Source organism: Melanerpes formicivorus, unplaced genomic scaffold, assembly GCF_026170545.1.
Source record: "Melanerpes formicivorus ecotype bairdi unplaced genomic scaffold, bMelFor1.0.p_v2 SCAF_3, whole genome shotgun sequence".
Classification (NCBI taxonomy): Eukaryota; Metazoa; Chordata; class Aves; order Piciformes; family Picidae; genus Melanerpes; species Melanerpes formicivorus.
Genome location: NW_027142355.1, coordinates 31199751 through 31223490, shown reverse-complemented (window position 1 = coordinate 31223490; position 23740 = coordinate 31199751). Strand labels below are relative to the sequence as shown.

Here is a 23740-nt window from a genome sequence, read left to right as displayed (position 1 = left end):
AAACACTGCCTGAACAACAGAGTGAGATTTCTATTTAGTGATCAAAGTCACAGATGGGAACAAAACTTTGGGTAAACTTTAAGGCCTTTGTGTGACAATTTGTTTTAGAGAATATTTTCAAGGGGATTAGTGTCTCCAGAACTATCTAGAGAAGTGGAAATCAAAAACTGTAATATGGAGATTAGTTTCTTTTTATTTTCCTTCTGAACTTTTTGCAGTGTCACTCAACTATTAGCATATAAAAATAGCTAAACTTCATAATGGTAAGTAAATGCAAATTGCAAAACTTTTACTTGCCTTATTTAACGCTTGCTGAAGTAAATATCGAGAAAAGCTGTTTTATTGCTTAAAAATCAGTATCCCCACCAGTTGAGGAACCAGAAATTCTTGTGCTTGCAAGTACACAAGAGTATCATAGACAGCCTAATAGAATTAGAACATAGAGATGGAGGCTGGATTCATGCACTAATCTGCTAAGTAGGGTTTATCTTTGATAAGCTAAAAAAGGACTGTAAAGATCTTCCTAAAATGTTAAGTCTAGCTCCTTCTTCTGAAGATATGATGTCAGCTATTCATAACCATTCTTCTTTTATAAATATACCAAGCAGTATCTTGTAGAGGGTTTTTATTTGCTAGTAGTTAGTTTCCTCTAGGTTGGGATTGTTTTGGTTTAGCTATTGGTTCTGTTTTTCTTTTTACTTGAAGTATTTACATTGGAAACTTGACACAGAATGCAATGACTCACATGAGAAAAACGAAACAAAAAACCCTTTTCTAATTTCCAGACTTAAATTTAATCACAGTCACTTACACATTTTGTTCTTCTGGTAGCTTTACCTTATTGTGTACCAGCAGGATGTATTTATCAGCAGGAATCTTATTTTCTTCCTAACTCTCCTACAGTATACAAGGCAAGGTTGTAAAAACCTCTGTAATGTGGGCTCTGCAGTCATCTGATTATTATTTAATCATATGTGTTGCAGTTTGATTTAACTTTTTTTGTTTAAAGCATAAAACCACAACTGAATATGTTACTCTAAATTAGGTGACCAAAGTGCTACTAATTTCTTACTGATACTAGAAAAACTTTCCTGCTGCATCCAAAGACCACATACGCTTTTCACAACTGTGCCATGCTGTTAGCCCATACTACTTGATCAACCAGTAATAGAGAGATATGTTCTCCTCAGTTTCTTCTAAGTAATAAGCCTACAACCTACAGCAGAATTGCATGTTATTGGCTTCAAATGACCTTTCATCATAGACTACTTAGAGTGTAATCCCAGTTCTATTATTAAAGTTCAACAGCCTTTCTCAATGATATTCCCATGTTCCTCTGAGCTGCTCATCATGGGAAAACCTCCCTCCTATTCTTGTCCTTTGCCTCCTTCCCACAGTGCTATCATCATTAAATTTAATTGACACTGAACCATTATTTATACTACCTACCACATTTTATATTTTTTTTTTTAACATAATTATTTAAATAAAGCTATTAAAAATGTTTGTTCCTCTTCTCTGGTAACTAGAAGTATAAATTCCATTATTAACTCTTAATTGCCTCTTAGTATCAAATGGTTCTGGTCCTCACCAGGTAAATTGATACTTTACTTTTATACCAAAACAGATGTTAGCTTTTCCTGAGAGTACCTATCCAAGTTATTTTATTTTAAAATATTCATTTAATCTCTTTTGTGATAATACTGATGGAGCTGGAGGCTGAGTGTACTCAGCTAACACTGTAAAAGAAATCTTCATTATTATCCAACACTAAAGATCTTATTTCTTACTGCAAGCACGAATTTAAGGATAATGAATAGCAATGCTTTTAGTGTACTTTCAGACAAGTTTGTGTATCCTTGCAATAAGACAGTAGAATCCAGTACAAATTTGAAACAACACAAATACTCTATTCTTTTTTCTGAGCTGAGATAAATGAGTTCTGATACCTCTACATAATCTAAAGACATTTATTCATTTCACCCCAAAGTATTTAACTAAGTCAAACCAAGGACATGTCAGCTTTAACCCAGTTGTCATTCTCCCTCTCACTTAACATTCAAGGAGATAAAGAAGAAAATCTATATGGGATTGGCTGGTCAGTAATTGTGCATACAAACATATGCACAAATAAAGTCAAAGCATATAAGCTTTAAAAGTAATCTCTTGTTACTCCAAAGGATACATGAATTATGCAACATATCTTAAGAATAATCATTCATCAGACATATCGGATATCAGTTGCTGACAATATAAAGATCTTCATTTAAAAATAAATTTGCTTTAACACACAGAGAAAAATACAGAATGCGTTTCTATTTTCAAAGGCAATTAACTTCCTGTAGTACTGGGTTTGTGTCACATGTCCTTACAGAGTTTGGGGATTTTCCATCTTTGTCTTGCTATCCTGTTTGGCAGAAAACACTGACAGACTAATTCATGTATCAGACATGCTGAATAAGAACACTTACTGGCCATATACTTAATTTCCCTACAGCTCTCTCGAAATCTGTTATATCTCTACATCTCTCTGACATTTACAGCTTATTTGTAAACAATTCTGATCTGAAAGGAATCATTTAGAACCAGTTCCAAGTTATTCAGAAACATATCCCCTCAAACGAGATCCATCTGGCTGCTCTAAGCCAACATTTCTTTTATGAGCATGTCAGTTAAGCAGATACAATGAGGAGTTTTTAATTCAATGTTTAATATAAGTGTTTGGTCAGCACAGAATACATAGGCTATTCATGTGGGGGAAATGTGTTGGCCCCAATATAATGTAAGTATATTTGGTTGTCTATTTGCAGTTATGTCTTAATCTAGGAATTCTGCCAAACTAGACACGTTCCAAGCACAGGTTTGGTCAACTGTTGAATACATACCATCTTCACAGCCTTGTTTTAGCCATTACCATCAAATAAGCACTTCTTTCTACTTCAACCTAATACCACATTTCATTTCAGGAAATGCAAATCAGAAGTCATATTTGACACTACCTAAATTGTACACCACATTTCTCAAGTGTCCTTTGCATGCAAAGTGCAGTACAAATCAACATCTGATTTCCTGGTTTCCTTATTAATACTTTCATTTAGTTTTCAATAGGAACAAACCAATCGAAATGCATATTTAGACATCCCTCAAATCTAAACAGATGTCTACACTTTCATAAGCACATAATACAATATAGACTATACTCTTTAAAGAGGTGGTGGTTTTAAGCCTCTCTTATTTCCTTTGCCTCTTTCTCAGCGCTATAATGCAATCCTCAGTGTTTGAGCACCAGACTTCAAATGAGAGATCTATTCAAAACACGCACAGACAAAATAAGTGGTTTCCTTAGTAATGGGAACTATGTGAAAGCCTCTGAAACAGCTCCTCCTCCAGTAAGTCATTATGTACATGATCCTTTTTACCCCTCAACTTAGTAATGTAAAGGTTACTTTGCATTTAAATAGAAATACCTCATGAGCACCCACAGTTTTTGGCAGTCAAATAAGAGAGGAGAGGGGAAACATTTACTTCATTCCTAATTAAATAGTTTGATTTTTTAATCAGTAAGGATGTTGCACGTTCCTGTGACCTTTCAATTAATTTTCAGGATCTGCAAGTTGGAAAAAAAAATAAAAAATAAAAGAAATTGTGTAACTAAACTGCTAAGAACTTCACTTCAGTAACCATTGCACTCTAACAGCTTACTGCATTTGCACACCATATCCATGCTGCTCCTTGTCACCACCAAGACAACTTCATAACCCATGACCACAGTTTAACAAAGCTGCTGATGACATGGGAAAAATTACTATGATGCTTCCTGTAGTCAAAGTAACTAAACCCAAAATGTCTCTATAGTTCTAAAATTTATCTCAGTAACCTTGTTTGAACAGACTTCTAAATTGGCAGTATAGCTCTTGTGCAATTATTTTTATGAAAAGCAAATGATCTAGCAGTGGTATTGTTATCTATCCTTCTTTAAATTAAACCACAATAAAATGCAACAAAAATAGTGTTCATTTAGTTTCATTAGAAAAGGTAAGAAATTCAAGTCTTAAATTGTGTCCTTAAGGCTTAACATACACACTTGGGAAAAAAGCTCCTTGTCACTGATCTTGTCATATTTGCCACACTAAACAGTGATAACAAAACAAAAGGGTACAATTGTTTCAGATGAAAATACTGTAAAATTTCCATAGACAGGAAAGCAGATACGAGCAAAGAAATTGAGAAAGTCCTCTCTTATAAGGACAGAAATTTTGAGATTTATCATCATCTGAAAGAATTACAACTGTCAATCAGTATGAAAATTCTTGGCCTTATAGTCAAATCATCACTACCGTTATTTTTTCATCAACCTCAGATACATCTTAGCTCAAAGGTATATCCCATGCACATACCAGGTCCCGTAAGCAACGGGCAGATTCTCATGAAATCAACAAGGTCATCTCAGTGTTACAGATCTACCATTGACAGAATTCCAATAAATTATATCCAATTACTATAGGTTACAAATAAACTGAGATATCATCAAAGGTAAGGTATAAACTTACTGAGCTGAAATCAGTTTTAAAATTGAATACATACACTGAGCTTGATAACCAGTTCACAGATCCCATATTTCATCTAACTAATCCAGCTGCACATAAGGATTCTCTAGCTGTTTTTCACTACTCCATCTTCATTAAGATTCCTACGTGGCATAGCAAGGTTGTGGTTGCTATGTGTGACTCACTTCCAGCTTTCAGCAGATGCTGGTATGCCAGAGATTCTTGTCTATTAAAACAGAGCCAGAGATGAAAACTAGAAGAACTTGGATATTTGTCTGAGTTAGTCTCAATAGGTATAAAATGCAGTAAGATTTTTCAGACCTCAGGCCATTCCTGAAGAAGACTAACTATAGCTTCGGGACCTATCATGAACCTAAATCTTTTGTCCTTTCTGTTTGGTAGATAACAATTGATACATAAATAGTAAATCTGCTGGAATATGCAAAATACCTTTTATCACCAAGATGAGCATCAGCTTGTCACCACTGCTTCCATTCATCCCCACCACACACACCTGAATGTGCCTGTACTCTATGGCTCTTTTATTATACTGTTCCATCTTTTGTTAAGTTATGTAGCACCTGGTATCTATATAGCTTTTAATAAAGCAACTGGTGGTATGTGTAAACGTGAACTTTCCCTTATGTGAAATTCTTTACAGTTTTATGGCCTAGGTTTATTTCCATCTGCTTCATCTCTATCCTATCTAATCTAACTCTGAGATCTGATAAAAGAAATTTGGTAGGAGGTTAAGTAATCAGAGCATGACACTTTCCATACAGTACAACTGTATGGAACACTCTCCATACAGTACACTTTCCATACAGTACAACTGTACTTACTGTATTTAGAAACTTGAACTCATTGGCAACAAGCCTCTCATCTTCCAAACTGGAGCCAGAAATGTTGCTTCTGCTGATCATTGAAAAAATAATTCTGTTTTGGAGGGATACATATTAATAAAAGTTACTCTTTGTCTGTATGGAAACACAGGCTTTAGGAACATGTCCATAATTGTCATAATAGATAAAAATACGCCTGAGAGTGTCAGGTTAAAGGCACTGCACTGAAAATGCCAGTAGAACAGAACTGCAGTAAGTGGTAGCACTTTTTTCTCTCTTCCAGGCAACTCATGAAATGACAATCACCTATAATTAATGTTAATTAATATGTTAACTGATGATGCCACAAAGCAGACTTCTTTCAATCTGAGCAATCTGAGCAATTCTGGACCTTCACTCAGGTAGCAATACTTCCCCACACTTCACTCAGACGATATACTACAGGTATGCTTTGCAGAACTGGCAAAAATTGACCTGCCAAACATCATCTTCCTTTTTTTATTATTGTTTTTTTTAATTCTAAAGGCTACAAGAAGAAAGTGCAAAGAGCCACAACTGAGTACTCTTCCTTGTAGCTATGCTGCCTGAGTGACTAGAATAGGAGCGCATGTACATGAAGAGGGACCTCGACAGACTGGACAGATGGGCAGAGTCCAATGGGATGGCATTCAACAAGTCCAAGAGCCAAGTGCTGCACTTTGGCTACGGCAATCCCATGCAGAGCTACAGGCTAGGGTCGGAGTGGCTGGAGAGCTGCCAAACAGAGAGAGACCTGGGGGTACTGATCGACAGCTGTCTGAACATGAGCCAGCAGTGTGCCCAGGTGGCCAAGAGGGCCAATGGCATCCTGGCCTGTATTAGGAATAGTGTGGCCAGCAGGAGCAGGGAACTCATTGTGCCCCTGTACTCTGCATTGGTTAGGCTGCACCTTGAGTACTGTGTCCAGTTCTGGGCCCCTCAGTTTAAGAAGGACATTGAAACACTTGAATGTGTCCAGAGAAGGGCAACAAGGCTGGGGAGAGGCCTTGAACACAAGCCCTATGAGGAGAGGCTGAGGGAGCTGGGATTGTTTAGCCTGGAGAAGAGGAGGCTCAGGGGAGACCTCATTGCCCTATACAACTACCTGCAAGGTGGTTGTAGCCGGGAAGGGGTTGGTCTCTTCTCCCAGGCAACCAGCACCAGAACAAGGGGACACAGTCTCAAGCTGCAGCAGGGGAAGTTTAGGCTCGAGGTGAGGAGGAAGTTCTTCACCGATCGAGTCATTCGTCATTGGAATGTGCTGCCCAGGGAGGTGGTGGAGTCACCATCCCTGGAGGTGTTCAAGAGGAGATTGGACATGGCACTTGGTGCCATGGTCTAGTTATGGAGTCTGTGTTGATAGGTTGGACTCGATGATCCTCGAGGTCCTTTCCAACCTAAGTTATACTGTGATACTGTGACGTTATTACAAATGTGGTGGCTCTTTTACAGTTGGACAAAATCTGGATGGTTACACATTGAAAAAATACATTTTTTTTTATTTCCAATCTCTGTCATCTTTGAATTTAAATCAAATAGGTGTGCATTTTTTTTACTTTAACTGCACAGTATTCCCATTTTTAACTATACTTGCTCCATTCTAAACACAGCTGTGTTCTCAGAGCGTATGAATACTTTAAATGGCTACTGTTAATTCCCTGAATCACATCAAGTCTATGGAACATTAAAGTCCAAGAATACTCCACCTTTCTGTAGAATGAAAAAAGGGACAAGTTTTTAAATCCTCTTCCAGTTTTGTGAAAAATGTAGACATGGAACCACTGCACTTCAATAACTAAGGGGTTTATGCATCGTGTTAATTGTCCATTGCAAACAAATAATTAGCTTATTTTCATGTGAACTCACTAATCTGATGCAATTAATGCTAAATAAGTACCTGGAGCTAGCCTGTATTACTTTCATCATCTGTCTATCAGTCTGAGACATACTTTTCTCTAGCCTTTAACCTAATAAGCTTTATATATAATTCTGGTGAAATAGATTACAAAGCTATTTTAAAACCAGCAAGCATCATTGTGAAATCAGCAGGAAAATAACTTAATGAACCTTAATCATCATAATCATATTGGTTATAAAAGATATCTTTGTCCTGCAGATAGTTTTTTGGGGGGAAATATAATTCTTTAGCATTAGCTAAATTAAAAAATTCAATTATTTCACGTATTTTTTAATGAAGCAGAATTGTATTGTGATATAATAACATTTTAACTCATATGTAAATGTATGCCTATCAAGGAGGTACTTCAATTGCATATATAGTCTATCATAAGAACTCACTTTCTTTATGCAAGTATACTTTAGCTGATTTAATTATTTAGCCCTCTAATTATACAGTCCATACCAATCAACCAAAATGAAGTACTTCTATAATCTTAATTTCACATGTCAAATCACTGAATATGCTTTTGCATGACTCGTTTTGAATGAACTACAGTAAGTACTTGAGGTTAGGGACAAAACCCAGGAAAGCTTTCATGTAGGGCAATGGTAGTCCCTACCTACTTCATGTAGGACAATGGTAGTCCCTACCTACTCCCTTTTCCCCGATCTTCTGTTTCTCCTCCAGTTCAGATAATAGAAGAGCAGTATTTAGTTGGCTTTAGCAATTTTCAGATTTTTAATTTTGCCCAAACTTTCTGAAATTTTCTAATCTCTTACTCCACCCACCATCCCAACAGGTTTACATCTTTTCTTTGGGACAGTTGTGATGGATTTCCCTTTTTCCTGTGAGGGCCAGCATGGCAAGAATTCTTACTTCTCTGGCTTTGGGTTGTGCTTCCATAACACATCCCAAGTATTATCCTATCAGACACGGGCTATTATGTTGTGCATCAGGGAAAGCTCATAGGTTCACTTTGGGAAATTTATAATGGTTTGTATTTGCAGCTTAGGGTGGTGAACATTAAATACTATCAGAAGCTTCAAGAGCCACCTTGTGGGGGCAAAGGTGAGACAAGTTTTCACCAATGAGCCCTGAGGTTACAGAAAGGAAGGTAATGTGACATCTTTCTGGCCTGAGATGTTTCCTGTCCGCACCCCAGGCAGGAAGACCTGAAAAGCAACCAAAGAAGGGTCAGCCCCCACTGTTTTGGTTATACTTCTATAATTCATATTAAAAAAAAAATAAATAATAATTTATTTCCATAATAAAAGAATGTGAGGAAATGAAAGGTGGCCTCTCTCCTACCCTGCAGTATTTCACATACCTGCAGCCTGTCACATAAATGCCATTATTGTATATCTGAAGCAGCCCTGCCCTACCTCAGTTTATGAAAATTGAGCAGCAGACATTATTAGAGAAGTTCCCCCTGTACTTAGTTTAAATGCAGTATTCAAAAACTTGAGGCAAAAGGGACAAAAAAAACCCAACCCTGCTTTATTACAGCTACATCATTGAAAGTATTAGTCTGTTGAATAGGACTTGTTTTGCAAAATTTGCCCTAACCATTTATGCCAAACTGAAATGTATTCCAAAAGTTGTCATTACTCATAGTCACTTTTCATAATAAATGATTTTATGAAATGTAAAAAATTTAAAATATATAAAAAATAAAGCAGTCCACAACCTCAGCTGCAAAGTAAACTGAAATGATACACAGTACTCATAAATTAGCAACCACTACAGCTACTGCTGTTTCAAAAAGAACATTAATTTGCACTGTTTAGTAATCTTCAGAAAAGTTTCATACTATTATTAGACAGGACTGAGAGCCTTCTTTCAAACAAAGCAGAAGTGCGAAATGAGAACCACATCTCGCTTCAATCCACTAGAGGGTGGCCTGCCTCAATCAGGGCTGGAGCACTGAGCCCAGGCAAGGCATCCAACATTCCCTTCGGTTTGACCTGTTGATAACCAACTCTTTGTATTTCACTATTACTCATCTTCTGTTGCAGAGTAATTTCCTTTATATAAAACAGTATGTATGATTACAAAACCCTTTTCCTTACTACATCTGTCTCATTTATTGTTTTGTGTATCTGGAGAACAGATGATGCATTTGAGTGTATACTTCCCTTAAATTGAAAACTAAACCCATAAATTATTTCACAATTTTTACAACCTTCATAGCTTGTATGCCCTTTGCTCACGGATACAGAATAAATTGGAAAAGAAAAAAAAATAATCACTGAAGAGTATAGCACAAAGGGAGAAAGGAGAAAGAAAGGAAGAAGGGAGGAAGGAAAGGAAAAATCTGTGCACTCTATTGTTTATACAGTTAGATAGCCATTAAAAAAAATCAGAGAGAGATTGAAAGAAATTGACTTTAGCTAACTTGTTCCTCAGCTTATTCTGTTTTTTTCTTTCTCATGGAGATGTATTATTGCTCTGACTTTCTACTGATAAATCTACACAATAAAATTTAATATTTTATAAAATTCGGAAAAAAGAGGAATATGAAACATCCTTTACTTTCTTAAGCTGGGAGGGGGGAAAAAAAAAGCACTAAAATTGGTGGGGCAAGCATTTTTCCTGAATTGTTTCACCATGCAGTATCCTCTGAACTACAACAGCATTCACAGAACTTCAGAACTTCAGTGATCTCTAATCAGTTGTTCTGAACACAGATAACATCCTCATACAGCCTAAAAAAAGAGAGCAATTTAGACCTCCCAGGCTGTTCGGTACAAACACAAAGCATGCCCTGCAACTCCCACAAATCGGAAGAGATATCTGGAAGCGTGCAAAGGCTTGTTCCGTGTATCCGTACCCAGAGCAGCAGTGTCACGTAACAGACAGCTTCCCACGGCCAACCACGCTGGCGCAGCCGCGCATACTACGCGGCATCTGGGCACGCCAAAGGACTGGCTTCTCTCTGGGGACTGGATGGGGCTCAGTTATTAATGACCACTGAGCAGGCAGCGCCATGTCAGTGTGACAACCAAGCGAGTGAACGATGCACCACTAACCACCATGGAAACAAGGAGAAATAAGAAGAGCTAGCAAGCATCTCTCTCTCCCCCACCCCGCTCTCTCCCTCTCCCTCCCTCCCTCTCTCTCTCTCTCTCTCTCTCCGCTGAATCGCGAGTCTAAGCCAGCCAGGCAGCAACAGCGCTCTGGCAAACGTAAGGGATCTCAGCTGGCAGCACAGAGAGTCTCTCGTGTTGTAGGATATCAATAGATACATCTTTGCATTATATCCTGTTAGACACAGACATGCATATCGACTCTCACACACACATACACGTATGCACATCTATTCAGACTCTGGCTTTAATACAAGTATGTGGCTACCTGAACTAAGGAATCGAAATTACCGAGAAGCAAGAACTCCTCCAGCTCTGAAACTACTCTTATTATAGGGTAAGTTCCTTTTTATTTTCAATTCTATTCTGAATTTTGTCTTAACATATAAACGCTCTTCCCTTTCTTCTTTTCCTAAAGTTATTTAATTAAACATATTTTACTTTCTGAATATAAATACAAATGCAATTTGCCTTTTGTGACAGAGCTAACCTAAATATGCTTGCAATAGTAGCAGATTTGCACCTTTGTTAGTTTGAAAGGGCATCAAAGGATAGAAAATTATAAAGGAAGAATGTTTTCCCTGATGTTTCAGATGCAAAATCAAATTACACAGTTGCTCTGTGTCTTGAAACCAATAAAACAAGATACAGGACAGCCTCCTTTCTTCTCTCCAGTGCTAGACTTAAAGGAAATGCTGTTTATGTCAGGACCTAAAAACCACTGAGCAGCAAGGCTGAATGAACATATCACAAACAGTTACTGAATTTCTGCCAGCCTACATCTTAAGGATTGTGGCAAATGACTTTGCTTAAAAACATCCCCCTTCTAGTCAGAAGGGACAGTGTGAATGTCTGATTACAGATGCAGCTGGAACAGACGCGTTAGGTAAAAAGGCTCACATTAAGCAGAAGAGTTCTAATCTTCTTTGGTAATTAACAGCATCACAGCAGGGTGCCTCTAAAGTATATTTTCATGTAAGGAGACTGTTTAAATCCATCACTACAAAAGCTTTGCCTGGTTTAGTACGGGAAGGCTCAGAACTGTTTGCCTTTGCTTTCCATGCCTTTGTTTTCACATGTCTAGTTCGGAGTTCTTGCCCAGCACTGCTGTTCAGAAAGAGAAGAGCCCACCATAGGGGGATGGAGAAGAGAGCAGATGCAGGGGGCTACAGAAAAGACACTAATTTTCTATTTAACCAATATAATCAACATAGAATTCAATACTACCATTAGTGCTGCCTAGTGTATTTGTGTTTATGCTTGTGCGTGTCATTTCTTTCATGCAATATAACAGTACCTCAGTACCCCTTCAGATGAAAACATAGTCTGCAAAGTCCATCAGCATGGATCTGTGATTCATGTATCAGTGAAAGCCAGAGATTTTACTTTACACCATGAAAAAAGAGATGTTTTCTATCAATGGCATACCTCAAAGTGAAAAAATACAGCCTGCATTTTCCTGAATATTTTTGTTTGCTTTTCAGCATACTATTTCTGTGTTAAAAACAGCTCAGGATTTGGATTATTTCTCCTACCCCTTTTTCTCCCCCCCATCTCCTCACTCCTGGACACTCCTTGGAGAACATCATAAAGAATCTGTTCTTTTGCAGCAGCATGATTATTTGCTTGTAATGTTAGAGTATTTTGAGAAACAAACATTGTGAAACAATCATCAACAGATAGCCAGTGGCTGTAAACCTGCCACCTTTCCATAAACGTCAGGAAATGGGTAGCTTAACAATATGTATGGTAAGAAGTCAATTAATTCAGGTGACCTTTTTAAATGGTGACAATAAAGCAGCTCTGACAATATGCCACAGCATTCGATATTCCCTCTGGAAAATGAATGAGCTTAAGAAGAGGTTTCCTTTTCAGAGTACAAAATGAAAGGCATTGAAGCATTAGCTCCTGCTATTGGCAAGCTCGCTTCCTCTATTTCAGATAGTCTATGAAATCTGTTTAAAGCAAGCTGGCTTATTTTATTGCATGCACCACAATCTTTGGTTCAATTAATTAAATATTCTGGGTTTGCACACATTGCACATGCATTTTAGTTGTTGAAACAAGAATTTTAAACTACTTGTTTGGATTTTTACAGAATGTGCTATACCATAAGGAGAAAACCTGATTCTGATCTCTTCATGCTATATGCAAAGGACTACTCAGATGAAACTTTTTCCATGTACCACAGTATATGCTCAGCTTTTCTGAATCTTTATCCTTACTCATTTTTTATGTCAAAATTAAGTAAATATGACTAAGTTTACACTAATGCATATTGGGTTTTGCCACATATACACTAATGGGCTATTCTAGAATATTATACAGATATGCCAAAGATTTCAGAAAAATGTGATCATTCAAGTCATATATGTACAGAGTAAATATGCTATATGTATTGTCTGAGTATACAGCATAGACATTCTGAATTAGCAAAGCACTCAAAATGCATGCTGATTGTATTTTGGTTAATACTCCCTCGAAGCTCCTGCAATAATGTTGTAGTGTCAGACAATGACTGGCTGATGTTGTTATGGTAACGCCAAAGTACCACCTTTCAGGGTGGTAGATCTGAGCATGGCCTCCAAGCATGCCTGTTTAGAGTACCCAGAATTAGGTGAGTATTTCTCTTTTGCACCAGAATTAGACCAGATCATTTCAGCTATCTGTACTACAGATCAAAAATATCACGTTTAGTCTCTGTTAACTGATCAAGAATGGACAGCTCATGAAAATACTCACTTCCTGCAAATCACTTGTGATAACTTGTCCCTTGACATTAGAGGATGAAATTACATGTTAGCAAGTAAGAGCAAACCATTTAGCAGTGTAGGAGCCACTTGCTTTGACTCTTGCCCCTAATCTTTATTATATTAATAATGATTTCACAAGCAAAGCAAAAGCTTTGCTGCTTGGTGACAACCACTCTAAATAGTTGGTGTTCAACAGTAATAGAAGAAGATAAGAGGTAGAACACTGTTTTTCAAGACAAGCTCTACTTCTGAAAGAAAGGTCACCACAGAGAATCAGTCAAACCTTTTCTGAACTATAGGTGTATGTTTTTAGTGAATTATGTTACTTCAATATTTTAGTTAATTCATATATCCTTCCTTCAGCTAGTACCATTAAAAGATGAAGGAAAACAAAACTGTTGAGGCATTGTCAGAAACTATCTTAGTAAATCTTTCCACTTTAAATTCCACAAACTCTCCTTAATATCAACTAGTAAAAGCTGACAAGGTAATTTCACACTTAGCACTCAAGGAACTATTTTCTGAAGACCACAAAACAGGCAGCATCTAAAATTTTTGTTTTTCATAACAGTCTTCAAGATCTCATACTACTTTAAAAAGAATACTAATTCTCATTCCAATGATACAAGAAGCAATTAAAATCTTTTACTGGAAGGGAAAAGCCAGTAGAATTTGAGAAGAAACAGTAGTGACAGATGTCATTAGAAAAGTCATTAAACACATTAGTATTAAGAGAAAAATCAATATTTTTCATTACAACTGTAATGTAACTGTAAAAACTAATTACTGTGCCTCTTACTTATTCAACTGGTCACTCCACAAACTGTTAACTGCTGAAATGACATTGTTCATAAAGAACTTCCCTTTATATCCTTGAAGTCAAACCCTTCATCTAAACAAACAGTCTGACCTTCAGTGTTATGCACAAAATCTATAAATGATGTCATCAGTGTTTCCTCAATAAAATCATATCCTCAACTGACCTGAGCTGATAAAGTTCTACTTGCAAAGCACATGGAGCTGTACTCGCCTACACCAGAGATGGACAGCATTAAGACTCTTCCACTTTGGGTTCATTGTGGAGTAGATAAGAGTGACAGATGGTGAGGAAGAGCATTTTCATGAAGGTGAAATAGAAACTACTTTAGCTTGATCCAATTACCCCCCTCCCAACAGGATTTCCTGTTCTTTATACATGGAAGACAGTGCTGCATAAATCAAACTTAATAGAAAGAACAGCAAATGTGCTTGTTTTCTTCTTTCAATATTTAAAAACATTCTAGTCATATGAATCAAAGGATAGATCATTTGATAAACAGACTAATATTTATCATGCTCATTTACATCTAATTTATGATTTCTTAGTTTTAATGTACATACTGCTGCAAGAAAAAACTACTGGTATGCTCCCAACCCTAGCATTCCCAAACCCATTTACCGGTTTTCTGCACAGCAAACACAAATGAGGGGGAAGTTTAATGTCATAAACAAAACATTTTACAATGTATTTTTGAAACAATTATACTTCATTTAAAAATAATCATTCTTCACAAAAGATTTATCTCAGTAAAACTCACTCCCTCTGCTTTCCTGTTCACTGTAACTGCTTAGCCAAAATCAGTAACACTAATGCAAAGAAAATAAGAAATAAGATCTCTGTATTTCTGTTATTTCTATTCTTGAAGTCATTAAAATATCTGCCCCAAATGTAATGGTAGCTTAACTCTACTGACCTCCAAATTAGAGCAGAAAAGAAATTTTGCTTCTTTGTGACTTTCAACTCTCACAATCTTAGTCAAACTGGGAAATGCTTTTTGACAAAATTTGCACAAAAGAAAACATTTAGCCTTTTCCTTTCCCGCATCAGCATCTGTATTTAGATGTAAACACCACAAAGTTGAATAAAATACTACAGATACTATTTTAAAAATAATATCTACTGATTCTTATTATTACCCCAAGACTCATTTACTATGAGGCAAATAATAAGCACTCTTCCATGAAACATTTTAAAGTCTCTAAAACATTTGGTGTGAGAAAGGCAAACATCTTAAGTTTAGCTGTACATACAGTTACCAGTATTTAAAAAAGAGAGAGAGAGAGAGAGAGAGAGAAAGGTTGGTTATACAATTCTCTGCTCAGGGATCAGACAAGTTCAGAAATAACTTGTTGAATAAATTACAGAATAATAAACCAGAATACATCAGGTAATAGCTCACACAAACAGCATTTTTTTAATCATCAGAGAAGATGAGTCTCCTAATAGTCTTTACAAAAGAAATATGATGGTCAGACATTACTAGGGTTTTTCTAGTATGGTCTGGAGAGGTTAGAAAACCCCATGGCTAACAAGCAGGTTGATTTGTCATCCTGGTGCTAAACCAAAATGTCAGCATTATTCAAGACAGCAGGAGACATATATCCCTGACTTGGGAGGCACTTAAATAACTGCAAATGTTTAACTTGTTCCCTGAATAAGGGTAAAGACAAATGTCTCCTATTTCTGCTTTACAATAGTGGCACAACTATGCTGAAAACAGAGATTTACATGTCACTATTTGTATCATATTTATGTGATTTATTCTGTACCCAAAGTCCTAATAAAATAATTCATTTTGACAAGACTAATTTTTATGCAGAGAAAGGGACTTTTCTCAAAGATATTAGCAACTGTCATGGTAGCTGTATGTTGAAGGTCTAAAGATATTTCTTTCTTTATCCTAAGCTCGTTCCCATTGCCAAGTTCTCTCAAGTCCCTGAGCTTCCTCTCTACCCTGGAAAGCAGCTGTCTTTAGATGCCATGTCAAGCATCAGCAATTTTTGCAGATGACACTTAAATGTGAGCTATTTCACAGTGTTTCCACCAAAGTGCAGAATTACCTGCTGAGCTCCCTACACCAGCTGGCTCCATGCTTCAGGCCACAGAATGAACAGAGATGCAGAAGAGTCCACTCTGCCCAAGGCTCCAATGAGAGCTGAGCCTTCCACAAAAGCTTCTTCCCTGTGTGACAACAGATCCAAGCCCACTGCACAATATGAAAGATCTCTTGTCCGTGTGTCCCATACAGAAATCAGATAGTGCTTTAAAAATTCTTCCTCCTTCTCCATTGCAAAACCGTGTTTCAGAAACAATACAATGAATTTAGAAAGTACATTATTTTCCTTTTATCACATTCTACACAAATAAAGCAGCCTTTCAGTTTAAAAAGAAAACAATGATAGTCAAGTGGTGCTTCATTAGAACTGTAGCTGGAGGGATATTACCTGCACAATGTCCATTTAAGACCAGTTTATAATAAACCAGAGTTACTTAGGTTATCATCTAAGTGTAATACTAGTTTATCTTAGATATATATATATATTTTCAGGGTGTTACACCTTTCTGAATATGTATTTCTTTTTACACAGGATACATCATATTCTTTCCATTAAAAAAACAAAAAAGACAACAGAGTCTGTACAGTAGCTCTTCCGTGACACTTGTTTGGCAAGCCCAAACACAAAGCTAAAATTCTACAGCACTTGAGAGAAGTAGAATGATTAATGACCATTATACCAGTTGATACAGATATCCTTATGAGGTGATAGAAGACAAGATGAGGTAATTGCAAATATAATGATCTGTTAAGTTAGAAATCTTTGTCTGAATAGCAATTTCACCCAGCATGTGTAATTCAGACAACGTATTCTGCTCAGTGTTGCTGTGATCTAGATTATCCAGTCATCAATAGTGTGTCAGACATTCTCAGTCATTTCGTTTTTATTGTGAAATCAGTGGCAAACGGGATATTCAATATAGTTCTCTAGGGTTATACTGTAAATCCAAACTCAAAAAAAGTACTCTGTCTTTCCTGGGAAGAAAGAAAAGCTGTGGAACTGCACAGCAATAATTCTACATTTTCCACTTTCACAGATCCAAGAATATTTTGCTTGTTTGGACAGACATCATATGAACACTATGCTCACTCTAATAGGAAGCAATCTCCTTAGATATTTGTGCAGATATCCTATGTAAAATAGTACATCTTCGTACCTAAACTTGATATCAAGAACAAGTCTTAGTATACTTGGACAATATGCTCACCACTGCTCTATTTCAGCAGCAGTTAGGAGAGTCAATGCATTCATGTTCACGCAGGTATAGATGCTTCCTTTAAAGGATAATAAAAACCAGATACTAGTTTTCACTCTATGACAGAGACACTCATTTTATAACAAATTCTGTTATTGCTGACCAGAGGGGGGAGAGGAAAGTGTGAAAGATGTATTAAGCCAACTTTAAAATATGAATCAAAGAAAATCTGATCAACTACAACTCACCATATGTCCACAATTTTGCTTTATTGGCCACAGATACTAAATCACCCTCTTTTGTACCTCTAAAGCTGGTGACACGGTGTATTGCTGATGATGTCTGATGTGTTCAAATACCTCAGTAAAACCAAGCTGGATCAAAACCATTGTCAGACTCTCACCTGATATTTTTATCTTTCATTCCTCTCTAATTTTTTGCTAATTGTGTTTGTTTTCACTTGCCCATTAACATGGTTCTAACACAGTTTTGTGTAAAAGTAAGTATAATAGAACTATCAGCTGAAACGAAGCAAATGAAACTATTACCATTAAAATTTCCTTATTAGATAGAACAATCCAGAAACCTTTCACAGATGGTCCTTACAACTGCCATCTTTAAGCATAATTCTACTTTCATTTGTGGCAAATGGCAAAATTCCCATTGATGTCATCAGATACAGTAGGGATTCGTAAATGTTTTTTTCTCTTTGCTTTTTGATGTTTCCATCACTTTTCTATCTAGAAATACAAAATTCATTACATTGCTTCATTTCCGTTCATCCAATGAAGTAAAAGACAAAAATAATGCTTTGAGAACTTTTCTTCTTGTTTAGAATATGCAAATATTTCTTGTTTAAAATACCTTAATTATTGCACATCCTCTTGGTTTAAAACATCTAGATGGAGATCTAAAACTTTCTAAAAACCAAGATTTCTGATAAAAGGGAATCTACCTTGCCAATCACAAAAATCAATGGAAATCACAGTCCATAGTGCCTAGGAATAGAATAGAATAGAATAGAATAGAATAGAATAGAATAGAATAGAATAGAATAGAATAGAATAGAATAGAATAGAATAGAATAGACCAGGTTGAAAGGGACCTTCAAGATCATCGTGTCCAACCTATCATCCAACACCACCTAATCAACTAACCCATGTAACCAAGCACCCTGTCAAGTCTCCTCCTGAACACCTCCAGTGACGGCGACTCCACCACCTCCCCGGGCAGTTCATTCCAAAGGGCTTGTTAGGTAATTTTTCAAGTACCACCCTCTGAGAGACACTGGAATCAAACCTAGCTTTCAATTTATGGTCAAATGGAATTTAATTAAGCAGAATTATCCCAAACATTTGGCAACTACTGTGCATTTTGGCTTGCCTCTGTGGGGAAATAGTAATGTTCAGAAATAACAAATAGCATATCATCAGTCTTGATGAGGAGAAACAAACATCTTCAGTATTTAAAAATGCACCTTATCTTGAAATATAAGTCATAGACATTAAAATTATGTTTCCTAATGGAAACACATGGTCCTCACTGTAATTTTTTCCTCCTATTTATATTTCACTTGTCTGCAGCAAACATTTTTTTCACAAAGGATACTAGTGTTTACATGGCAATGAGGAAAGTAACATATTTTGTCCAAAGTGCATGGACATCAAAGATGTATTCCTATTTCTGTCCTTAGTAGCAGTAGGAGTTTAACCTAATGCTTTCAAGCATTTAAGGGGGCAAGTTATTATAAAACTATGGCTTTTTACTCTTTAGATATATGGGTTAACTCGCAACTTAGAACTTAGTGTGAAACTGTTCATGATTGATAACCTATTTTCTCCAGTTCTACTCTAGAGTCATGTGCCTTTCTCTTGTCCATTAATTTGTTATATCTCTTGGAAAATTAAAGAATATGCTGTGATCCTCTGACACTCAGATCTTTACATTTGCTACATAAAGCCACTCTCTCAAGTCTATCAAACAGTTGTCTCACGCTGGAGCTTGGCTATTCTTAAGGAATGCTCAATTCACCTATAGTTAGCACGTCTCAATAATTCTGTTTTGTTAATGATTGTGCAAATTTGGAAGTGTATGGATTCAAACAAAACAGAACGCATTCCCTTGTAACTCTGTATTTGTCAAAAGGGTTCTGAATTCAGAGAAAGATTTCTCAATTTGTATTCAGGTACTTACATAAAAGAGATTCCTTTGATGAAGTTTGCATTCTAAAGTTGACATTGCCAATGCTCCTGATGCTTTCAGAGGCTTCTCAATGCAATGCAAACCAAGTGTCTTTTTTAAGGCATTTAAATATTGCCTTCAGTAGGTATCATCTAGTAATAAACTATAAGTAGAAGAAGTGAAATTACATGCAATTTCAAATTCAGTTGCTTAAATGTTGAATTACCCATACACTGTCCAAATTCTCAAGTACATTTGGGGTCCTTGGTCTTCTCAGTTGAAGTAACATATACAGAATCCTATATTAGGAGTTGACATGCTTGGTGGTATGCCAACACAGGTCCTGGCCTTCTGTTTCAAACTGAAATATCTTTTGCTCTTTAGAGGGATAGAAAACTGATAAACTTTCTGGTTTTCAAATGTTGTTCTTCATCACTGCTCTGACTGTCCACAGGTTTACCAAAAGTTCATAGAAAGAAAGAAACAAACAAAACACACACACAAAACAAAAACAAAACAAAACCCCCAAACAACTGGATTAAGTTTTTATAGCCTTTACTTCGTTTTAAATTTGCTGTATGTATTAGTTCTTCAAATATCTTAAGCTGCTATGTCAGTATATCAGCCCCAGCTATGGCACAAAGACATAGAAACCATTAACAAAAACATGAAGACAAATTGATAAAAGGTTTATACAAACACACATCATACATGCCTGGCACAAATATGGCAACCCACCACAGAAACAATAATACTTCGGCTGAAACTTTATCTCTCTACAAATACTCTTTGACAAGCATATAAACCAAATAGGCTTATATTTAATCTCTCATGTAGAGGTTAGCCAAACTTTCAAAAGGTTTGAATAGAATTTATGGATGTCATCTGTTCAATCATTCATTAAAATGTAGGTATTTTAATAGAAGCAACAGAGAATAATCAAAGATGAGGAAAACGTTCAATTCCATAAAAAAATAAATTTAGTATTACTTAAAAATAAACTTTGCTTGGCATGTCAAAATACAGTATGGAATCCACACAGATCAGCTGTGATCTGTGTGAAATGGGATGGTCAGAGCACAAGATTAGTAAATGCTACATTGCAACTGGTAAGAATCTCTAAAATTTGTTTTTACCTTCCATGAATTATTCTGACATAACAACTTCCTGCTTTGAGCAGGAGGTTTGACTGGAGACTTCCTGCGGTCTCTCCCAGCTTGACTATCACATGATGCTATGATCATCTCAGCGGAGGGACTCTTTCCTCTGCTAACATTGTCTTCTGTGTCAATCTACAGCACCACTACCCTCATCAGAGCCCGTTTAGATGTGTTTGTATGACTTCATCAGATTAGAGCAATTAAGATGTTACCAGAGGTGAAAGACACTGTCCAATCAGTCTTTCTACATGTTTTGAGTAGAGACTCTAAGCCAGTGGTATGGAGTTGAAACTTTTGAGAAGGCAGACAGTCGAAAAGACTGCTAGCTGCTAAAAAAGGAAATAGAACTCCATTTACTCACAATGCAATATTTGCTGTACTGTTACCTACTATTTTACCACATCCCAGCAGGATACTCAAAATTATTTAAATACCTTTTTATCTTGCTTAAAATTCTTAAAATAACACCCTATATTTATTCAGATAACAGAAAACAACTATTTTCTAGCAAGAGAGAACAATTCCCAGAATCACTAACATCTTAATTTGCAATCTGTCTGTTTCTGTTCAGCCAGGTGGTTCAGTGTATTCCACAGATTCAAGGCTGAATACGCCACCATTTTTAAAACAGGCTTTAAAATGCAGCATTAGCAATCATGAGAATAATCATTTCATATTAAGCTCTAAACTTTGACTTTCACTTCCCAGATGTTCTTTTACTTCAAGTAGTAAATATATTTAAGCTTTTAAAGTCCTCATGCAATGGGTTTCATGAAGAGTGATTCTGTTGAGAAATCTTGCCAATTTGGAGCTGTTTTTTGTGCTGAGTTTCTCATAGTTATCTCCAATATCAAGATTCATCTAGTAATTACTTCTACCAGAGTAATTTCATAAACATGAACTAGTCAACTAGAGTTGCCTAAAATTTAGCAGATGATTAATTGAACACTATTTCTAGTCCTGATCTTTGAAAAAAAGACATCACTGTCTAAAGGATGACAAACTAGAATCATGCTATACTATATGTAACTTCACATAGCCATGGAGTGTAAATCAGAGCATAAATAAGCTGCAGCAATAAATTCCATCACTTGCTCTACTTTTATCCAGTGAAAAACATCAGACATCCCTTTCAGTTCTAAGGTCTGAATGTGCATAATGTCATTGTCATAAGATTTACTTAGTATTTAAATTTGGAGGGAGGATAAGAAATTTCTTAAAGTATTTTTCACTGCCATATTGTGCAGGCAGTTTTAATTTCTGTTCTTTAGCATCTCTCAAAAAACCCAAGTATGTTAATCACTGGTATTACATCAACTCTTCAAATCAATATTCCAACAAAAACATGCTATAAATTCAAAAGTATGATGCAAAAACAAGTTTTAGAAGTACCAAATATTTCACCAAAATAATACCAACACAATGTTACAGACTATTTTTAGCTATGATCTTTATATTTGCCTGACAAAGTCCGCTTGTTGCGTTCACTGGGGTGAAGTATTTGAATATAATTTAAATCAGATTGTTAATGATACCTTATAAAATTACTTCCTCTTAGAATGATGTATTTCTCATTATGCAATAACATGCAGAATTCATTGTCAAACAGTTTACAACAACAACAGGAAAAAAAGATAAGGCACAAAAATGTTTGCCTTAAGAACTCTTCCTATTTAGGCCCTAAATTGGACTTGAATGAACAATGCAATCTAAATTGGACTTGAATCATAGAATCAGTCAGGGTTGGCAGGGACCACAAGGATCATCTAGTTCCAACCCCCCTGCCATGGGCAGGAACACCTCACACTAGATCAAATGAGCAATGCAGTCTTATCTTTCCATATGCTTGCTGGCTTTCAATCTGACACTCAGGTTCAAAATAGACTTTCAACAGAAAATTTGGCCAATTAAAGGAAACCATGGTTAGATGCGAAGGACAGCCTTTCAATTTTGATTTAGTTTCTGCTTATGCAGCCTCACAACCACACCCACCAAACATGATCAGCACTTACAGCAACCAGAGTTAACGTATTGACAGTAAATATAGATAGTCTGACAGGGCAAGAAAAACTTTAGCAGTTGAGTTCCCTCCTGAGCCATGCAAAATTCGAGTCTATGGGAGATTCAAGGTAAAAAGTGGAGCATATATAATTAATTCTTATGAAAATACCACAAATCATAAAGGAAAATCATAAAGAACAAATTGAGAATATGATACTGCTTTCCACATTGCCAATTTCCATGTGTTATATTCTTGGACTTTTTCTGCAAAATGCAAAAAAATGGTTACCCTAGTAACCGCCACATGTTACTCAGTTTATTTATGAGATACAGAGCAGCCTATAAAAGAATAATACTGTACACTTTTATCAGGATCTCTCAGCACCACAGAGAATTGGGAATGAAGTGTCACATGTACATGGTATTTTCTCAAAGTTTTAAGTAGGCATATTAGAGAAAAAAATAGCTGTATATATTTTGCATGTGTCTTTTTGCAGCCTCAGTTTCTTTATTCCTTTATGTGCAAATCAAAACCAAAGATTAAGCGTTGTGTGGAGAAAAAAACATATATACCCTGTCCAACCTGAGAGGTCTTTTCTGCATCTTCTTTTTCTCATAGTCTTATAGACTTCTGTACTAAACAACACTTTCTAAACTTCTTTAATGATGCAGATATCATCTGCCAAAGCATAATCATACAGTAGATCTCCAGTTCTTACCATGTTTCAAAAATTAAGGTTTAGTTCAAAGTCAGAATTAAAGCATTCACAGTTAATCACCTGCACTCCCTTCACAAACTGAAGTGATATCCTTGTTGCCTGTCTAGGTCCTATATAATTAACAAGGAGGTATCTCTCAAAAATAGTACAAAAATACCCTGACCATGCTAAAAAAGGGGGGCAAATGGAGTTTATTTTTGAAGTCTGGAGAAAGGCTTCTGTGTTCACTTAGGATTCAGAACCCAGGTCCAAAACATAGACCTTTTTCCAAGCAGTCAGACCAAGAATCATGCCAAGACTTGTAACTGATAGTGTATAGCTCAAGCTAGCAAATTTAAGCTCTTTCCCCTTGTCCCAGTGTAATTTTTTCTGTTTTCCACATGAAAATGGATTCGGATAGAACAGAGGGAAAGCCCCTGGTTAAATCCTGACTCCTCATTCTAAATACATGATTGTGCTTA

At 36.3% G+C, this 23740-nt stretch overlaps 2 protein-coding genes across 4 annotated transcripts in view; one reads left to right on the top strand and one right to left on the bottom strand.

The window, feature by feature from the left end:
• Positions 1 to 23740, bottom strand: part of IMMP2L (inner mitochondrial membrane peptidase subunit 2) — a 480655-nt gene that overhangs the window by 222063 nt on the left and 234852 nt on the right. The window lies entirely within an intron of this gene.
• The window catches only part of LRRN3 (leucine rich repeat neuronal 3), a 36498-nt gene continuing 23030 nt past the window's right edge, over positions 10273 to 23740 (top strand). Inside the window, exon 1 of the mRNA XM_068169998.1 lies at positions 10273 to 10730. The gene's annotated coding sequence lies outside the window, so the exon portion shown is untranslated. The remainder of the gene's footprint in view (positions 10731 to 23740) is intronic.